Raw genomic sequence first — 20,095 nt, 5'->3', positions numbered from 1 at the left:
AGCTGAAACTGTTATCTCTTTTCCTTTGTGAACTTTAGTACAGAGAACTGAAATCATTAGATGTGAAGGCATCCTGATAATCTACGAAATAGCTCACTTTTAAACAACCAAGTGTTTCTTTCTTAAATATTTTTGGTTAATAGCGTAAAGTGAAGGAAAACCTTATAAAACATTAAGATCTGATATTAATAGGATCCAAAGAGGCAGAAGTAGCTGACGTGTCCATAGGTGGAGGATGAGGCCCCCACAGTCAAAAGCTTAAGCATGTTGCTTGCCATCAATGAGGCTGCTGTCTCTACCAATGGTCACCTTCATGGAAGACTAAATGTCTCTGAAGAAGTTAACTACCCCTGACTAGAAGTAGGGACAGGGACTTTTCAGAGGAGGACAGAATGAACATTTATACTAATGCATTTTCTCCAGCATGGCCAATTATTCCTTAGAATGTTTCATTTGCATATTTTTTGTGTGTATACACTTAAAAAGTTCCCCATTCTTCATGCCATTCCCTGCTTAGACTCTTAAGGATTTTTGTAACAAGTGCTCTTGGTTAGAAGCCTATTTTTGCTACAGTTTGTTTGGATTCCTTATGGCTGATCCTTAAAGCCACATTTGTCTCTACAGGATATGGAATTGAGTAGAAGATCAGGTTTAGAGCCTGAGAGGTTTATGCTGACTCTCATGTTCAGCCATTCCTGAAAAAATTGATCAGGAAAAGGAATCTAAAAAGGAGAAGTATTTCCACATGGATTGGACTAACTTTCCTACCTAAAGCAGAAGATACAATTCATTATAAGAAAATATTTTTGACATGCAATTTACACCAACTGTTGAGGGAACATCTCAAAGGAAAGTTAGAAGAATTGAATGTCTAGGTTATACAAAAAATCAAAAATTTAAAAAGTAGGCAACTGCAAATTAAAGAACCAAAATATCACTAAAATGTTCAAATAACGTTCTTACTAAAAATAAAATTTCTTTAAATTCTAACATGGAGAGAAAAAATTTAGGAAACATAATGAGAATATGGCTAGATTTTTTTTGTTTTTTGAGGTGGGAAAATTTTCTTTGAAAGTGAGATCTTTGGTTAGAGGTAGGAAAAGAGAAAGTTTTCTGGATTTTTGTTCAAATAATGCTTTTCAAAGGTGCAGAATTAATGCTGGATCTATGCATACCAGACCTGTATGGGGAAGAGGAAACTACTGTCTTTTTGGCTAAAATTCCTGGTTGGCAAAACTTCTGTTTTGAAGACTAGGGTAAAGTGTAATATAGATCTACATGGATATATCATGTTGCTGAAACTCAAAATAAAACCTTCTCTTTGCTGGTTCTCTGTCATTTATTCAAATAAGATCATCTTAAGTGAGCTTAAGCTGGAATGAGGTTTCTTATCCATTAATATTTAGAACTCAATAGTTATAGAAGTGTTCCCTTGTAGCTAAATGTATATTTCTTAACTTTTTCAGAAATGTTGTAAAGAGATCTTGAAAATCTCCATATAATTCTTTGCAGTGATAATTTAGAATTTATTAGACATCTATGATTAAATTATTTGAGGAACTTTTAAAATATTATCTAATACAATTATGTACTTACTATACTTCATTATAAAATGCAACAAGAGCTCACTCATTTCATCTGAATGTCAACATAGTTATATATAGTTTAGGCCTTCAAAATATTATAAATTACTTAAAATAGAAAATCTTAAAAACGATGCAGAAATACTATGGAATCATGTTTCCTGAAATCTAATTACTATATACAATTTAAAATAATTGATTAAACACGATTAGTCTTTAAGATGCATAGAACCAATTTCAACTTTAGCTATTATTAAATTAGCATGTTATACATTAAAATCAGCTGGAAGATAGTCAAAATAAACCTTTAAAGGACAGCATGACACTTAAGAGTTGCTATATATCTTACTTTGATTATAAAATTCAATGCTGGAAGATAGTGTAAAAGTGTCCAGAAATATGAATTTAAATGGTTTACCAAATATTTTGCTTTCTAATTCTTAACATCTGGATATTTAAAATTTCCTAATCTTTGCTACTTTATGTACAAGAATTCATACTATATTAAGTCCAACTTTTGCTTTTTAGATGGATATCTTAGAGATGAGGGATTATATAGTTATTAATTCTTAATGTAATTTTTGATACATTCTTACTTTTTATTACAACATTGTGATAAATTTTCCATAAAAAGGGTATAAAAATTTAGGCTTTAAAAAAATAATAATCATGCCATCTAATATAGAAAAACGAGTGGGAAGTCTCTACAACCAAAAGCATATCTGTATCAAGAGTGATACTAACATACTATTCTCTCCGTCACCCAGGAACTCAAGTTATGGGGAAGTATAATGTAACCAGTTATTACCAGTAACCTTTCAGGTCTATAAGGAAAATCAGAAGAAATTCTTCTATTGTAGACTTTATTTTAATCCTTTGGTCTCTTTCCAATTCATGACCTCTACTTTCCTCTGGCTTACGGAAAACAATTCCGTAAGTAACTTTTTTATAAGCAACAGTGAATCAACATCAGTTCACCATTAATTTTAAATGACCTGATTTTAAAGCATATTTCTAATAGGGATACTTACTGTACTTATTTTCCCCTGCAAATTTTATAATAGCTACAAATAGAAAAACAATATCCTCTAGATATTAAAGCTTCTAAGCTGGTTTTGTTTAAAACTTATATGCTGTAAATTTTTCCTTGAGAAAATTCTGATATATTATAGGACATTTATAGCTTTTATCCAATTGTGATCTTGAAACTATAATTTCATATCAAGGAAATTAAAGCCTCATATCACTGTTTGTATATGTTTTGAGTTTCTCTGATCAAATGCAGTATAATAGATAATAGGACTTCTTTTTCGAGATCAAGCCTATATTTACGGTAACTAATAGGAAAACAGTCAAGTCCGAGGTTACCAGTACAATGTCTGAATGCCAAGTTCTAGACACTGGACAAAGTACAGTCAGAGGTCAGTAAAACTCTGGAAGCCCATGAGCAGAGACAAATGCGCTATGGTGCAATAGCCAGAACTACAGACATAAGATTCAGATGTAGCCGAAGCAGAAGGCGAGGAAGTGTCTGGGGAGACATTCTAGTTGGATTTTGAAGGATGCATGGCAGTGGCTGCCGCTGCGGGGGAGATTTGAAGGAAAAGCCTATATAGAGGGGACTGGCTTTGCAAAAGTTTGGTATAGTGCGTTTGGGAAATTACAAAGTATTTGCTCTTGCCAGCAGCTGAGTTGGGAAGTGGCAGAAATTAAGAGTACCTAAATAGATAAAAGCCAAGGTTCAGAGTCTTGAAGGATAGGGCTTATAGCTCTGCGTCTGGTTCTCAAAATTGTTGCATTAATAACTACGTAGATGTGTGGTGCAGAAGTGCACTTACAATGCTAATCTTTCATAGCATATCACCTTAAAAGGTTACTAATGGCGGGAAAAAATTACAGGTATAAAGTTTGTGTGTCACTCTTCCCAGTGGGGCTGACTCCTGTCACATATGGTGCCACCACAAAGGCAACAGGGTACAGCCTTCGGTATTTTTCCACACCTGGTTCTTCTAAAAGCTCCCCCAAGAAAAACTGAGGCAAAATCATTTTCTTGCTGCAGGACTTTTCACTGTGTTAATTCTAGAAATTCCTTTTGCCGTGTAAAGCTCTGACAGGAATTAATTAAATTGAAGAGAGACTTTTTCCACCTTTCCTCCTGCTATAGCAGAATCACTTCCTTGGCTGATATCTTTATTTATAAAATTTGACTTAACGCTAGGTCTGTTAGTTCAACTTTCCTTTGAAAGTTAAACGTAAGTGAGTACCATGCTATCGTTTCACCATTTTATCCTACCCAATGTCTCACACACATGAATAGACAATATTCCTCGTTAGAGCTCTTATTATTAAATGTTTGGAGATGATTTTCTGGACTGAGATTGCTTGTACCTTGAATTTTTTGAATATTTTTATACCTTGAATATTGGTGACATTAGAACAGAAGTTTTGAAAAATATTCCCCCCATGCTTTATAACTGTCTTATCTGAGGGCATAATGACATTGCTGTATTTGTGAAACAGGTGCTGTGTGCTCATATGTAGCAATGAAAAATATATTATTCTACTTAAAAGGTGACTCCTATGTCATCCATATATTGGGTAAAAAGAAAAGAAAAATATATTTCTTAGAACTAGATCTTAGATCCTATTTATTTTATATTTCACGGTAGATTTCATCTTTAGCACATAGAGGTTTTTATTCAAAGTTTTCAACAAACTATTTTTCCCTAAATATTTTCCATAGGATTCTAAATGATCTGACGTTTCTGGTAGACCAACAATAGAACTGATTTACGTAAAACCGAAATGTTGCTGAAACAATTTAATCATTATTTGGTCATTTCCTTACCAGGAATTTTGATTTGACTGACCAATTTCAATCCACAGTAACAGCTTTGTTCCTAAGAGACTATAAATCAAAGAAACACTCAGTAAGGAGCAATTCCTACTGCAGTTCAAAGTCTGTGCTATTATCACATAGTGATGGACAGCAAACATCCATTGCAAATATTAGTACATTTGTTGGAGGAGGGTCGTGTTTTTGGTTTCACTCTCTATCTCTGAAACCTATCTGCTTGTGAGAAAAGTTGTGCAATAAAAGAAGTTTTACCGACACATACTATAGCTATGCTTGAACTCAATGCAGCAATTCACTTCCTTTCTTTGCCTGGATTCCAAGCCAGGGAACAACAATGAGGGTGTTGTGCTCTGGGCTAGCGTGGCATGCATGATACTCGGAAAGGACGTGTGAGCAGCTTCCAGTACCTACACTATTTGCTTTACAACTACCCGCAACTAAATCAAACAGCACACCACGACTCTGTGCTCAGAGTACGCAAGGGCACAAGCCACTGGCTCTTATGACCTACATAGGGAACGGAATTCCATAATTTAAACGTATATAGACGTGTGTTAAGAGTTAAATACATCATTTCGGAGGCTTAAAAATAAATGCTTCACAATTTTCGAGCTGCCGATTTTCCATGTAATTCTCTGAATGTATGTCAAAGTGCAGGTCATAAAAGAATCCATTGTTTCTAAGGGATAAAGATTGTTGCTGGTTATGAAGGCTGTCCAGAAGGACAAGCCATCGTGGTTTGTTAAAACAGCAAATATTTATTTTAAACCCCAAGGCATATTAGTAATTTTTTAAAAAATCATTACAATTTCTAGAACCTGAACTTACTGAAACAATTCTAAGTCTCTGACACTATTTTGTGTATGTGTGTGTGTGTGTGTGTGTGTGTGTGTGTATGTATTTCCTTGGCAAATCCAAAGAACACAATGATTGTAAATGTTTAGGTTAAGTTTTGCTCGGAGTTATTGTTATGCTGTGCTTGAAAAAGGACAAAAAAGCTTACCTCTGTCAGTCAAGTGGCTACACAGGGACCTCCTTCTCAGCCTCAGCTTCAGCATGCAGGCAGATGCTCTCTGAGCCAACAATCTGTTAACAGGAAGCAGGTAAACCCGAGAGCGTCCGCCTGCGTTACAGTCCAGTGCCCATCCGAGCACACACCTGCTTTTTCAGACCTGCCACTCATATGCTACAGCCACGCACAGGACCTGTGTTTGCAGACGAAAACACCTCCTTTGGGGTCACTCGTTTTCAGGGTAAGCAGCTAGAGAGCTGCTGAGATAACACTGCAGGGAAGGCGAGCCTTCCCAAGACAAAAACCTTTTCTGCTGTCTGATAGCAGATATGCAGCATTATCTCTCTGCATTCCACGTTCTCAAATCAGCTACTAGGAAAGGCAGTCGACAGCTCGTCCAAATGGCAGCTGGCAGGCATGCTTGGCTGTACTAATTGTATACTAACATGCCCACTGCTTCTCTCTTCCCTCAATAGATTTTTTAAAAAATGCTTCTTCCAGGGTAAAGCTCAGCGGAATATGCCACACTGTTTTCCATAAGTAAAATGGCTGGTCCTCCCAGCACTGCTGCAGACAGCTCATTGGGTTCCACTGGCTTTTCGTAGTCATAGCAACAACCAACAGACAGACTTAGCAAGCATGGCTGATCACGTGCAGTGCACGACACAGCTTGTTAATTTCTTTTCACGAAACTCATCATTTTGGGAAGAGGGTAGCTTCTTTTAGCGTACTCAATATTTCACCGATAGTGCAAGTGCTCTGAGTTTTCAACTTTCAGGAGGAACTTTTGTTATATGAGCCAGTGCTTCATGTGAAATTTAGAAAGGGAAGCCCTTCTCAATAGATAGATTCGGGTCTATCCAGTTTAATAACATGCAAATCACTGTAGAGACAGTAATTGGAACCATTGTTAAAACAGCTTCCACCTTCGCGTCATAGCGTAAAGGAGACTGGCAAATGTGGACAGTTATACTTTATGTTTTTCAGTGATAATCTCGTAGCCACTTAGCTGAAACAAAGCCCTATGGCTCATTATATATGGCCAAAATAACCAAAGATGTTACCTATGGGTCCATGTATTTAATTATTTTAATACACTTTTTATGTACTACAGAATTTAAAATAAAATTCTAAAAATTCCTATTGTTTCCTACTGCAGAAAATGATTAACTCAATTATAATTTATTTGTAATATTAAAATACTTTAGGAAATCCAAACCAAATTAAAAATGCTTTGCTTTAAATCTCACCTTTGAAGCAGGAATAGTTTTGCTTCCTCAGTTAGATGGATCACATCCCACCCTTCCTTAAAATTTCACCTCTTCAGGGCATTTCTCATAATACATACCATTAACCATTTATACTTTCTGCAAAATCCCCACCCTTTAGTACTGTCACCAGTCATATTCTGTTTGATATATTTTCAAGACACCATCCCATTTATTTTTGTTTCTAGCAACTTGACTGAAATCGTTGTATTAATACTTTGGACTTGTAAACATAGATACTTCCTTCATTTGCTGGTAGTCATCGATTTACTGTTTTGTGAGTGTTGCATTTCCCTACCCTTGTTAGGACTCCTGCTTCAGTAGTAATTCCCTAACTTTACTATGCATAAGAATCTGTGCATGCAGATTTGGGGATCCCATTTTCCTTCTGTCTCCAAACAGATTCACAGTTGGAGGGTTTGAGCCTGCTCAGGTTAGCATATCTGCTGAAGAAAAGTGGGTGGGCCTTTCCCACTCCATATTGTTTTCAGCCTGCTCTGACTTAAGGTACTTTCCCTTAAGTTATTCTGAGTTTGCTACTCTTGAACTTGCCCCTGCCTTCAATGTCAGCCTCCTATCCTACTCTGCATTCCCCAGGTTTCAGCAATTTTGAATGACATCCCATTTCTTGCTTCCTTGCCTTGCAGATGTTCCTGCTTCCTAAAAGCTTCTCTGCCAGATCCCATCCCCCCCAGCACCTTTTGCCTCCATCCCAATCTGCCTCCGACTTTATCTTTCAACACCTTGCTCAAACAGACCACCTCACTAAAGACAGCCACGGGCAGAGTTTGTAGGGGGCTCCTCTGTGCCTCCAGTGTACCTGGAATCTACCTCTACTATTACACATTTGTCATGCACCGTAGATTATTAGCAATTTTCCTTTCTTGTCTGCCTTCTCCACTGCTCTGTCTACTCCCCAAAAGCCAACCTGGTCCATGTCTTATTTGTCATACTTGGAATATTCTAAGTTTTCAGTACATTTTGAAGGAGAACCTAAAACACTGTCTGAACAGGTGCTGAATGACTGGGTAGTGTGAGGTCTGGGTTTTAATTCATCTTTTCAATACCATGCATTATTGACTTATTATAACTACAGAAGAATTTAAGTGATTTTGATTAAATGTTGGCATTTTTAAAAAGTTATCAAGAAACATCCTAAGTTCCTCTGGTGTTTTAGGGTAGCTTTTCTTTTCATTGTATGTTTGAAAATGTCTTTATTCTACCCTTGTACGTGATTGTTTGGCTAGGTTTAAGAATATTTGGAGTCATTTTCCTTTGGAATTTTGAAGGTCTTCTTTTATCTTGTGTCTTCTTGCCCCAGTACACCATCAACTATACTCCACTGAAGAAGAGAACTAGAAACTGCCCAAAGCTGCTCAGGATTAGAAACTGGGAAGCTGGTAGGAACTGAGACAAATCTTTTTGCTTCCATGGTGTCTCTCATGGTACCTCTGTTCATCATCATTATAAATCACTCTGTGTGGCAGGGGGTAGGGACTGGGGAGGGATGGATGAGTGTTCTTTGCATGCTCTGGCTTCATCACCTACCCCAAGCCTCTCCTCTCATATGTAACTCTGGCTGCCATGACCCATCACTGTTGCTCTGGCCCTCTGGTTCTGCTCTACCACATGTAGAGCAGACTTTTTTTCTCCCTTCTAACTTGTTCATTGCTAAATACAGATTCCCAAGAATCAAATATGATCTTCCCACCTCTTCTTTCTGAGCCAGAGGAGATACCTCGTAAGTTGCCAGCAGCTGTATACCTGGACTGCCTTAAGTCAGGTTCCAATCCTTGATCCCATCAGCTATGGTAGGGACACTTGGCATTATATAGTTTTCAAATATTTGCCAATACAGTAGGTGCAAAGTAGCAGCTCATTATCATCTTAATTTGCATTTCTTTAATTACTGATGAAATTGAACATCTCTTCATGTTTAATGGTCTTTTGCGTTACCTCTTCTATAAATTTCCTGTTCATACCTCTTGCCTGTTTCTCTATTGAGGTTTATTGTCTTAATGTAGAATTTTAAACAAAATGCCATGAAAGGTATTTTCAAATTTTTTATATATTTAAACATTACAATTAAATTTGTTATATAATTAAAAGTTAGTAAGTTACCCATTGATATATAAAGGGGAAACAGTAATTCACTGCTAATTGTTTTGGTTGTTATTACGCAGAATGTGGGTAAAAATCCCTGTTCAGAATTTTTTTCAGTATGGAAGTATATACTACCACAACCATGATATAAGAATGATTTTCTAAGACAAAATCTAAAGTCATATAAATCACGTCCCCCTAAAATGTTGTCAGCAAAAGTGCCTTTCCAAATTAAGATTACTTTTATTTTAAGAATAGCAAGTATCATGAAAGAAAAAGAAAGGCTGAGGAACTGTTGTCTGCAATGAACATGTATTGCTTGTAAAAAATGGAAAAGAAAAAAGGCTGCGGAACTGATATAGATAAAACAGATAACTGATGTAGAAAAAAGGCTTGCGGGCTCTGGAGTGCAGGCTCAGTAGTTGTGGCGCACAGGCTTAGTTGCTCCGCCGCATGTGGGATCTTCCCGGACCAGGGCTCGAACCCATGTCCCCTGCATTGGCAGGAGGATTCTTAACCACTATGCCACCAGGGAAGCCCCATTTTTCAAACTTTTTATCTTGAAAACAAAGAACTTCAAACTTACAGAAAGATGGAAAGAATAATAAACTAAGTTGGAAATATCCTTCACCTAAGATTTACCAGGTGTTAGTATTTCGCCACATTTGTGTTAGCCCTCGATAGATAGACAGAGAGATAGGTAGGTAGAATGACAGATATAGATGTACACAGGTTATATAGGTATAAATCTATCTTCTATCTCTTGTTATAAGAGCTAAATTATACCGCAAACACACACACATAAGACATTATTACTCATTATTATTCTTTCTGCTGAACCATCTGAAAGTAAGTTGCAGAGCCCCTGGCCCTTTACCCTAAATACTTCAATATGTGTTTCCTAAGAACAAAGACATACATTTTTAAAACCATAATATAGTATGAAATGGAAACATCACTGTTATATACCATACAGTCCATATTCACATGCACCTATTGTCTCCATGGCAGACTTGATGGCATCTTTTTTTCAGATCTAGTGCCCAAGCCAGGATCACACACTGTTTTCAGTTTCTCTCTTTATCTACATCAGTTTATCTAAATAAATAAATAAAAATTTTAAAAAGTTTGAAAAATGAAAAAAAAAAGAGAATAAAATAGTGTTCAGAACAAACACAGGTTTAAGATAAGATTACTTGATGAGAACATTTATCAAAGTTAAAAGTAAAGTTGATAAGTTATAGACTAAGATGGTGATGATGATTAATATTATGAAGAGGCTATTTCGGTAGAGAGTATTAGAAACATTTTGCACTTTCTTATTTATTTATTTATTGGCTGCGTTGGGTCTTCGTTGTTGCACTCGGCCTTTCTCTAGTTGCAGAGAGCAGGGGCTACTCTTCGTTGCCGCACATGGGCTTCTCATTGTGGTGGCTTCTCTTGTTGCGGAGCACGGGCTCTAGGCGGCCGGGCTTCAGTAGTTGTGGCGCGTGGGCTCAGTAGTTGTGGCTCACGGGCTCTAGAGCGCAGGCTCACTAGTTGTGGCACATGGGCTTAGGTGCTCCGCGGCATGTGGGATCTTCCCGGACCAGGGCTCGAACCCATGTCCCCTGGGCAGGGGAATTCTTAACCACTACGCCACCAGGGAAGTCCCATTTTGCACTTTCTTGAAAGAAGTTTGATATTTCCCTACATGTACGGCTTATACGGATATAAGCCACTTATCCCTTGGTTCCCATATTGAAATCCTTCTTAATCCGGCTTCACTGGTGTAAAAATTCAGCAGGATCACTGTTGACTGAAGCAATATATTCTCCAGTCACACCTATCCCTGCAGACTACACAGCTGGGTGACAGTCTTCCAAGGGATCCTGTCCCTGATATAGCAGAGAAGTGCTTTGTACAACTTAAAGAATAGAACTTGAGCATGGTTTGTTTAATGGGGTAGCACAGACTGTTATAAAGCTTAGACTGCATTTTCTAATTCCTAGCAACACATAGAATATGCCAAAAGCTCTTTCTAAATCTTGCATAATTAGATATGTTAGCAATAACATGAAAAATGTGCTGTTAAATGGGACCAAGATGGGAAGTGTGACAGCTACCTTGGATGGGATTAGAAAGAGGCTTGGAGGACCTCTGTGAAGCAAATGGGATTTATTTCTAAGATTCCATCTTCCAAGAAACATATGCTGGGAAGCCAACTGAGTCACAGGCTATTAATCAAATGCCTTCATATCCTCTGAGGAAGTCTGACCTTGATTAGGATCCAGAATGACCTTTATAAATGAGAGATACCTGAAACCAAAACAAACCCAGCAGAGTGAAGGCTTTATGGAAATCCACTTATTGAATGAATTTCAAATGAGAAAACGATTACTGAAGAACAAAATCTTGCCAGAGGGCAAGGAATAAGAATATAAATGTCAGCTACATAAAACTGTTTTTAAAAGCCGAATATGAAGTGAAATCTATTAACACAAAAATACTGTATGTGCACCACAGAAGTAAATTCCATTCGTAGTTACCAGAACCCACTAGAAATTCTGTATCCCCTTAGATTAAGAGGAAGAGGAAACTGTAACAGAAGGTACAGAAAGAAGATTTGGCCAGGCTTCAATCCAGAGAACTTGGTCTTGCTGGCTAATAATAACAACATTGTTTTAAACATTTCAGGTTTATCAAGCTCTGGGCTTGCAGATGCCTATAACATCAGGAGCTTTCCAGAATGACTTTATCTGAAAATGTCCATTAATATGTGTCAGTACCAGGTGGCGGAAAAAAATCGTAGTGTTAGCCAATAACAAAAGAAAAAGCTAACCTACAATGAACCTTCCACACTCCCCAGTCCCCCAGCCCTGGTAACAACCCCCCCGACAAACACAAACACACACACACACACATAAATGCATCTTGCTTCCCCCCGCTGCCCCCCAGAGAAAAACACACTTGGCTTTTATTAAGCCCACAGGGTGAGAGATTCTTCGAGCCATATAGGAAAAGCTGCACTTGCTTCCAAGGAATTTGATTGTTTATACTTCATAATGATAAGCTTAAAAAGCTACCTAGAAGGCTCCCCTGGTGGCGCAGTGGTTGAGAGTCCGCCTGCCGATACAGGGGACACGGGTTCGTTCCCCGGTCCGGGAAGATCCCACATGCCGCGGAGCGGCTGGGCCCGTGAGCCATGGCCGCTGGGCCTGTGCGTCCCGGAGCCTGTGCTCCGCAACGGGAGAGGCCACAACAGTGAGAGGCCCGCGTACCGCAAAAAAAAAAAAAAAAAAATGCTACCTAGAAAGAGGAGGCTGGTGGCTTTTACTGTCCTACAAGGGGCCGTGCTTTGTTCTCTGAGAGGCACTCTGACCAAATTAACAAAGTATACACAAGGGACCTTTTCCGCTTACTATTGTTTCCTATGGAAACAGTGGCTCCCAGGTACCTTGTGGCGACGTGGCATAGTGCCTGACTCCACAGAAAACCATCGGGCTCTGCCGTCACCGCATTATTGAATTAGTAACAGAACACATCAGCCTCAGCAAACAACGCCTGGAGAGAAGCACTTTAAAACAAACGCTGTTGGTTTCACCTGAGCCACTGAAACAAATTATGATGCACAAGGTGAAACTTGGCAGCCTCTGTAAACTCTGAAGAGGCAGCTGCCAAAGCCCTCAGCAGCCAAATGCACAAATCTCAGAGGAATGAAAATTAGAGTGGGTCACCCTTTGCCCTTTAGAAGTACTTCTGATGCGATTGTTCAGTGAGATTTATTCATCAAAATGAGCAAATAATGAGGTCTGTGTAATACATGATTTGGTACATGTTTTAGAATCCAAGTGTCTGATACCAAATGAGAAAAATGTTGAAAACAAACAAACAAAAAACCAAAGGCACAAAATGTACTGGACTTGGTAGATGCAGTTAAAAAGCCTCCCAGTGACACAGTGACAGCAGACACAGCTAGAAAACATAAACGACCTGTGTGCCCTTGCAGAAAACTGGATGGGAGCTCTTTTGTCAGGGTAGGACTGTACCCCAGAATGGTAATTACTTCACCAAATCGATCCAAAGCAGAATTCATTTCCTATGCTATCAAAAGTAAGACTTAGGTCCTAATTGCTGGATAGTTTCCTTGAACTGATAGTTGGGTAGAATGTCCTCCTTTTGGACGTTTTCTATATCAAAGGAAGAAGATTAACTTTGTAAACAGTCCTTGTGGGTTTAAATTAGCACAAAATATCATTTCACAAACCACTTTACTATGGGCATGAGCGGGGATAAAGAATTCTAAGAGTTGATACCTAAACTGTATGTTGGAAGACATGGAGGCCTTAATGAGGGAAAGATATAGAAAAAAGTCTGTAAACCAAGGGAATAACATGTGTAAGTGTAAGGTGTGTGAGGGGCTTTGATGGATTTTCTTTCATAAATTGGGTGAAATGAATGTATCCCCTGAGTGCCTCACAGGACTTTTATGAGGATCAAATAAGGTAATATGACTCAGCTCAGGGTGGCCCTCTCAGGAAAGGGTCACATTTTTCTTCAAGGCTTCTACAGCTGGACTTTGAAAGTGATGCTACCCACAGACAGGGCCCTGGGGCAGCCCAGTTCCTGCTGGATTATACACTTCATGAGAGCAGGAATCATTTCTGTTTAGTCTTCACCCTATTTCCGTTGCTTAGCATACCACCCAGTATGCAGAAACAGACACGATGAATGAACAAATGAATGAATGAACAGGCTGCGGAAGTCGCGGGTGAATTGTATCTTCCTTCATGGCCGCCCCTCCATTCAATCCAACAAGCATTCCTTTAACCTGTACTACCTGCCAAGAACCTCATCCGGTGTCGGGTTACTAACTTACAAGTTCTTGTTCTGAGTGCAGGAAAGTACAAGTGCCCTAAGTAGTTACATTACGATGTGATTTGCTCTTCGGTACAATTCTACCCGAGGAGCCAGAAAAATATGACTAATCCTGGAGCTTCTTGAAGGGGCTCTACTTGAAGTGGACCGAGAGGATTAGGAGGGGTGTGCCAGTCTGGGAACTCAGGGAAAGGGTTGCCAGGCTGAGGAAGCAGCACGTGTGACAGAGACAGGAAAGCAAGTTCAAAGTTCGTACAACCTACCTTGAGTGTAGCTAAAGCACAGGCGGGGGCAGGCGTGAGAGGAGATGAGGCCGAAAAGGTAGACGTGGGACAGTTTGTGAAATGTTTTGTTGTACACGTTCAGGACTTTGGACTTTATCTTTCAGGAAATGGGAAACCATCATAGGGTTTTAAAAAGAACAAAGATGTGACTATATTTGTACTTTAGGAAGATAGCTCTGGGACACGTTTACATAGGCAATACATTTTTTTTTTTTTTTTTTTTTTTTTTTGCGGTAGGCGGGCCTCTCACTGTTGTGGCCTCTCCCCTTGCAGAGCACAGGCTCCGGATGCGCAGGCTCAGCAGCCATGGCTCACGGGCCCAGCCGCTCTGCGGCATGTGGGATCTTCCCAGACCGGGGCACGAACCCGTGTCCCCTGCATCGGCAGGCGGACTCTCAACCACTGCGCCACCAGGGAAGCCCGGCAATACATTTTTTAAAAATATATTAGTAAATGCTTTTTATATTTATTTATTTATTATTTTTGGCTGCATTGGGTCTTTGTTGCTGCGCGCGGGCTTTCTCTAGTTGCAGTGAGCGGGGGCTACTCTTCATTGCGGTGCGCGGGCTTCTCATTGCGGTGGCTTCTCTTGTTGCAGAGCATGGGCTCTAGGCACACGGGCTTCAGTAGTTTTGGCTCATGGGCTCTAGAGCACAGGCTCGGTAGTTGTGGTGCACGGGCTTAGTTGTGGCATGTGGGATCTTCCCGGCCCAGGGCTTGAACCCGTGTCCCCTGAATTGTCAGGTGAATTCTTAACCACTGCGCCAGCAGGGAAGTCCCTAGGCAATATATTTTAATGGAGCAACTCATAGGGCTGTATGTTTTGATTACTTTTTATAACTCATCATTATCAGACATTTATTGAACATCTTTATCGGACGTATTATATTAGGTGCCAAAGACGTGCCAGCAAAATGAAGGACTCATAAATCATAAGACATATCAATATTTTATGTTCCTCTAAAGAGAAAAAAACCTTGCCAGTAAAATTGTAACACAACGTTCTGTTTTATGTTCGGATTTTTATTATTTGTAGGAAGAGCTCTTTTAAATATATGTTGATTAAATTTCATCATCTGTCACTCTGGGCATGCCAAAAAGAAAGAAAGAAAAAGATGGGAAAGTAGTTAAGATGTTCTTAAAATTCCTCACGCTCAGTGTTCAACTCCTCTGAATGGCCTTTAGCTGCCCTCTCTCCCTCCCTGCAGCACACACAGTATTATCATCTATTTAGTAGTTTTCAAAATTTGGCATGTTTCAGAACCACTTAGAAAAGTGGTAAAAATAGAGGCCCAGGCCATGCTTTGCTCCAGCAAGCCTGGGCTTCTGTATTCTTTGCTGTGTTTCCAGGAGATTCTATGACGCCCAAAGTTTGAGAAGCACTGCTCTATGCCATCGGGAGAGCTGCTGGCAGAGGTGCACTGCTTAAAGTGGGTGTGCATCTTCTGTGTTCAGGACTCCCTGACACTCAGTGAGTTTCGATATACGTGCACATGGCAAGGGTGGCATGACTGCTGCTGCCTGGCTGAGAAGCATATCGTTTCCTGGGATGTTTAAATGGCAGAAAGGTGCATCTTAGGATTATTGAAAGATGATATTTTCTTTTAGAAATAGGATGGGAATTTTACAAAGTAGTCAGGGAGTACATTAAAGAGGATGATTACTTGATTTCTGTCATAGGGAAGTGATTAAATAGATCATGGTTCCTCCACACCATGGGAGATGTTCAGTGTTTAAAAGTAATTATGTAGTATGATATTTCCAAAATGTGTTCTGTGAGAGGCTATTCAAAAAGGGCACACAGGCCAAAAAAAGTGTGGGAAAACCTGCAAACCATGTCTCTTTCTTAGTTTCATGGTGAACTCATACATCTTGAAAGCTCTGAGAAGGCCTGGAGTAAAGATCCTATTTGACTTTTTAACAAAAAAATGTTCCTATTTATAGCACAAAAGATGCTCATATTATATTTAAAAAATCAGCAATAGCAATAAGCCCATAAAAATGTGCAGTAACACAATACCATTTTTGTAAGTAAAATCTGGGACATAGTGTCAAGGAAGAAAGGCAGTCAGGATTTACACTAAACATTAACCATATTTAAAAATGAGTGATTGGATGATGTACGAAATTTCTTTGGATGATGTACGAAATTTCTTTACTTGTGTTTGATTGTATACTCTTCAATAAACTGACAAACTATCTATAATAAAACAGTTATTAAAAATAGTAATAATGATCATGAAAAACATCAAAGAAAGATTTGAGTTTTACTGATATATTCTCCAGGGGAAGCTTTGATGAATGTAAAGGTAATTTCAATGAGAAGGTGGGAATCTGTTTTATATGACTTTTTCAATTCACATGAGACTGAGGGGGAAAAAATGTTAGCCATAAAGTATAGTAAGAGCAGAGAAGAACAGAATAAATGTAGGCATTGGGTGCAATTTTTATTTGGTCTTTTTTCAAGGTCATATATTTATGGAATCAAGATTTTTAAACGAGTGAGTCAGACTATTTTGTCTATGGTTTGATATAAAGGCCAAGTAGAGAATCCAGTGTATTGGATCTCAAAGTTTTGTTCAGCTGTTGAAGAGAAATGACCTGAAATGAACAGTCTACAGCCTATACCTCCTCTGAGATAAGGAGTAGCTCTAACTAGTTAGGTGATCTTGGGTAACTTGCTTAACCTTCATGGGACTTGTTTTTCACACCGAAATGGTTATGGTTATTGTATTTGTTCCTTAGGGCTTTGTAACAAAGTACCACAAACTGGGTAGCTTTCAACAACAGAACTATATCGTCTCAGAGTCCTGGAGGCTGGGAGTCTGAAGTCAAGATGTCAGCAGAGCCATGCTGTCTCTGAAGTCTCCAGGGAAGGAGACTTACCGGCCTCTATTTAGCCTCTGGTGGTCGCCAGAAATCCTTGGTGTTCCTTGGCTTGTGGCAGTATAATTCCAATTTCTACCTTGATCTTTATAGAATCATCTTGCCTCTGTGTGTCTGTGTCCAAATTTCTTTTTCTTATAAGGACACATCATTGGAGTAGGGCCCACCGCTATGCTTTATGACCTCACCTTAATTTGATTACATCTGCAAACGCCCTATTTTCAAATAAGGTCACATTCACAGGTTCTGGGGCTTAGGACTTCAATATGTCTGTTTGGGGAACACAATTCAATCCATAACAGTTATGGTGTTATAATTATCATTCTTTTTGAGGAAAAAGTTGTTGCTCTCAATCGAGAGTTGGGGCTGTGAAGAACTAAAGCATGGACGACTCTACTGAACTGAATTAATAAATGAGTGAATTCCCAGGAAATTGGTGGGAAATATCAAACAAGATGTTTATTTAGATGCTTTTTTTTCCTCTGCTGAACTGACTAGAAGATTCTTCTACTGGATATAGACTGAATCTACCATTATAAAGTTGAAACAGAACAACACAAAGGGATATATCTGACATGTTGAAGAGATCCTACCAGATCTCCTCCAGATTGATTTCTTTTTCCAGGAGAATCTTCCAAAGCAAAATTCTCCAAACCCACGTTCTCACTTCAAAATGTGTCCTCCCCCACGTGTGGGTGGTGGGCAGTCTGATGCCCACATATGGATTCTGAGATCCCTCCGTGGACTTGCATGTTCTCTTCAGTCATCAATTTCTGAGGAAACATGTATGATTTCATTGTATCTACAAAGGCAGGCATTGCTTCTTAATTCAGACTCTCCCAGGCTTTACTCCATTGTCTGGTTATAGGTCAAGTATAGCAGCTTCAGACCACCCGTCATGTAAAGCAGTTATTGCAGCTTTCTAAAGTGCCTAAAATCTCAGAGGATTGTTAGGCACATGGAGAACATCTTTTTTGTTGTTGTTCATTTTGTTCTGTGTGGTTTTTTTTTTAACTGTGTTGAAAATCATTTGTAATTTCAAAGCATAGTGTAATAGTCCCATCGCTGTGTCAATGTAATTTATTGAGCAGATTACCATGTGCCAGGCACTATGCTACAAGTTTTATAAATATTAAATCTGTTCTTCATAGTGGACCTGCCAAGTAGGAATTATTTTCATTTGAGAGATGAGAAATTAGGCTTCAAAAAATCATAATTTCCGATGTCAGAGAATTACATGATCTTTCTACCATACTAAATTTCTTATTGAAACACTTTGTAAATTAATTTTCTGCAAATGTAGAGACTCCTGTGCTTTGTTTGGGTCAGATTACTGGAAGTCAACTATAAAGAAATCGTGATGTTTTCAGGGATTTTTTTTGGCCATTTATCCAGGATAAATCATCTTGATCATTCTCATTATAGTTTCTGCATCATAGAATAAAGTCTTATATTTTTTTATTGCTTTGAGGTACTGCACATAGGACTGTGGCAAGGGAGAAAGAATATTAGAATTTAAATTATTATACTAGCAACAGGTATCACTTCAATATCAAACTACAGAGTTGCTCCTGACATGAATGATACAATTGCTGCTTCCAGCTGTTCTATACACTGGGTCTCAGTCCACTGTGAAGAAAGAACAATGGTTTTGATTTTCTCTCAGTTGCAGTGACCTAGATTGCTCAAGATTTCTTCTCTCTGCTATAGAAGCTCGTCACCTAAAACTCCTAAAAAGTGAAGTTTCTTAGGTCCCCACAGGGAGTCTTTCTGCAGTTAATTAAACAAGTTAACCTGAAAGCATTTAAAGTCCATGGCTTAACAAGCCAAATAAGAACTTGATTCAAACAAAATTGAGGTAGGTGGAGCAGCGTTTTAGTCAGCAATATTTAAATCAGTGACACCTCATCAAATGTGAACTCAAATCCTTGTAAATTCATTTGCCACATCAATGCATTTATAGCATAATAAGCATTTCTTAGAGCTCAGATGCTCTGCACGACTAGGGGAGCTTTCTTGAATGTTTTTCTTTACATTTAGGACTTGGTAGAAATATTTTTTGTCAGAGTGACCCATAAGGTACACTCATCAAGCAGAGGTTTGTGCACTTATTGACCATTAATACCTGTTATTGCAGTTATACTGGTCTATGATATACATCACCCCAGGACCACAGCACTGTGGGTCAGCATGTCATGGAGATATTTCTTGAGTATCCATTTGAAAATTTTCTTTTTCTTGGCCTTGTGCATTAGGCTTATACAAGTCATATTTTTGGAACCAAATAAGTTGGTCTTGTCAGCTGGTGAGTATAAGCAGATTTATTGAAAACAGAATTCAGAATATTTGAAACTATGATTATCTTGCAAAATCAGATAACATTCTATCTTTTCCTGATTTGTAGGGTCAGTGGGAGAAAAGGAAGGATAAAGGGCCAATGAAATCACACTCATTTATCCCAACAAATATTTTTCTGAGTTCTGTGAAGTGTCAGGCACTATAATTAGGTGAAATAACATTAAAATAAGAGCCAGAAGGCAAGATTTACTGTAAAATTTATCCCTAATTATGTGATCATGAGCAAATCACAGACTTTATGTTTCTCAGTTCCCTTATTATATATTGGGAATGGTTTGGGTTCCTGCCCACTCCCAGGTTATTATGAGGATCAAATGAATCTTTTTATTTGCTAGTATAAAGGACAATGCAAATGGAATGCAGTTGGTTTTCCTTCTCCACTGCTACGGCTACCTGCCCCCCACCCCCCATCAGCACCATCATTATTGTCATCATCATCATTAGCGCTGTGGTTGGTTCTCTAGAAACAGATGATAAGGAGGGGATTTATTCAAGGAGGTTTACTGGGGAGTACCCTTAGTTATAATACCCGTAGGGGAGTGGGAGAGGGAACCTTGAACAAAGAGAGAAGGTGAACTCTCGTGAAGTTTCAGTAGAGAACACAGAAGCTATGGTTCTGAGATAAGACTTCCAATTTGTCCCAAGTGAAGACACAGGGACTGGGCCTTTATACTCCCGCATCCATCCTGCAGGCTGCTTACATGAAGGGGGCATAACTTTGGGTGAAACCATTCTTGGAAAGAGACTCAGTTTTGAGCTTTCAGCAATACATACTCCTGGGGGCTGGGTGGGTGAGCACTTGGTCCTGAAGGGGAGATAGGAGGGATTTTAGCATCCTCTAAAATTATCATCATCATCATCATCATTGCCATCATTTGGGGCTTGAA

General features: G+C 38.9%; 1 protein-coding gene across 4 annotated transcripts in view; it reads right to left on the bottom strand.

Moving 5' to 3' along the window:
- The window catches only part of SORBS2 (sorbin and SH3 domain containing 2), a 208,821-nt gene extending 202,314 nt beyond the window's left edge, over window positions 1–6,507 (bottom strand). The window contains exon 1 of one of the 4 annotated variants that reach the window (XM_081220854.1): window positions 5,444–6,507. The gene's annotated coding sequence lies outside the window, so the exon portion shown is untranslated. The remainder of the gene's footprint in view (window positions 1–5,443) is intronic. The other 3 variants (XM_081220851.1, XM_081220852.1, XM_081220853.1) reach the window with 3 other exon arrangements.
- Window positions 6,508–20,095: the final 13,588 nt, after the last annotated feature.

This window comes from Mesoplodon bidens (genome assembly GCF_964165515.1).
Source record: "Mesoplodon bidens genome assembly, chromosome: 20".
NCBI classification, from domain to species: domain Eukaryota; kingdom Metazoa; phylum Chordata; class Mammalia; order Artiodactyla; family Ziphiidae; genus Mesoplodon; species Mesoplodon bidens.
The sequence above is the reverse complement of the archived record's forward strand: the minus strand, read 5'-3'. Positions and strand labels throughout refer to the sequence as shown.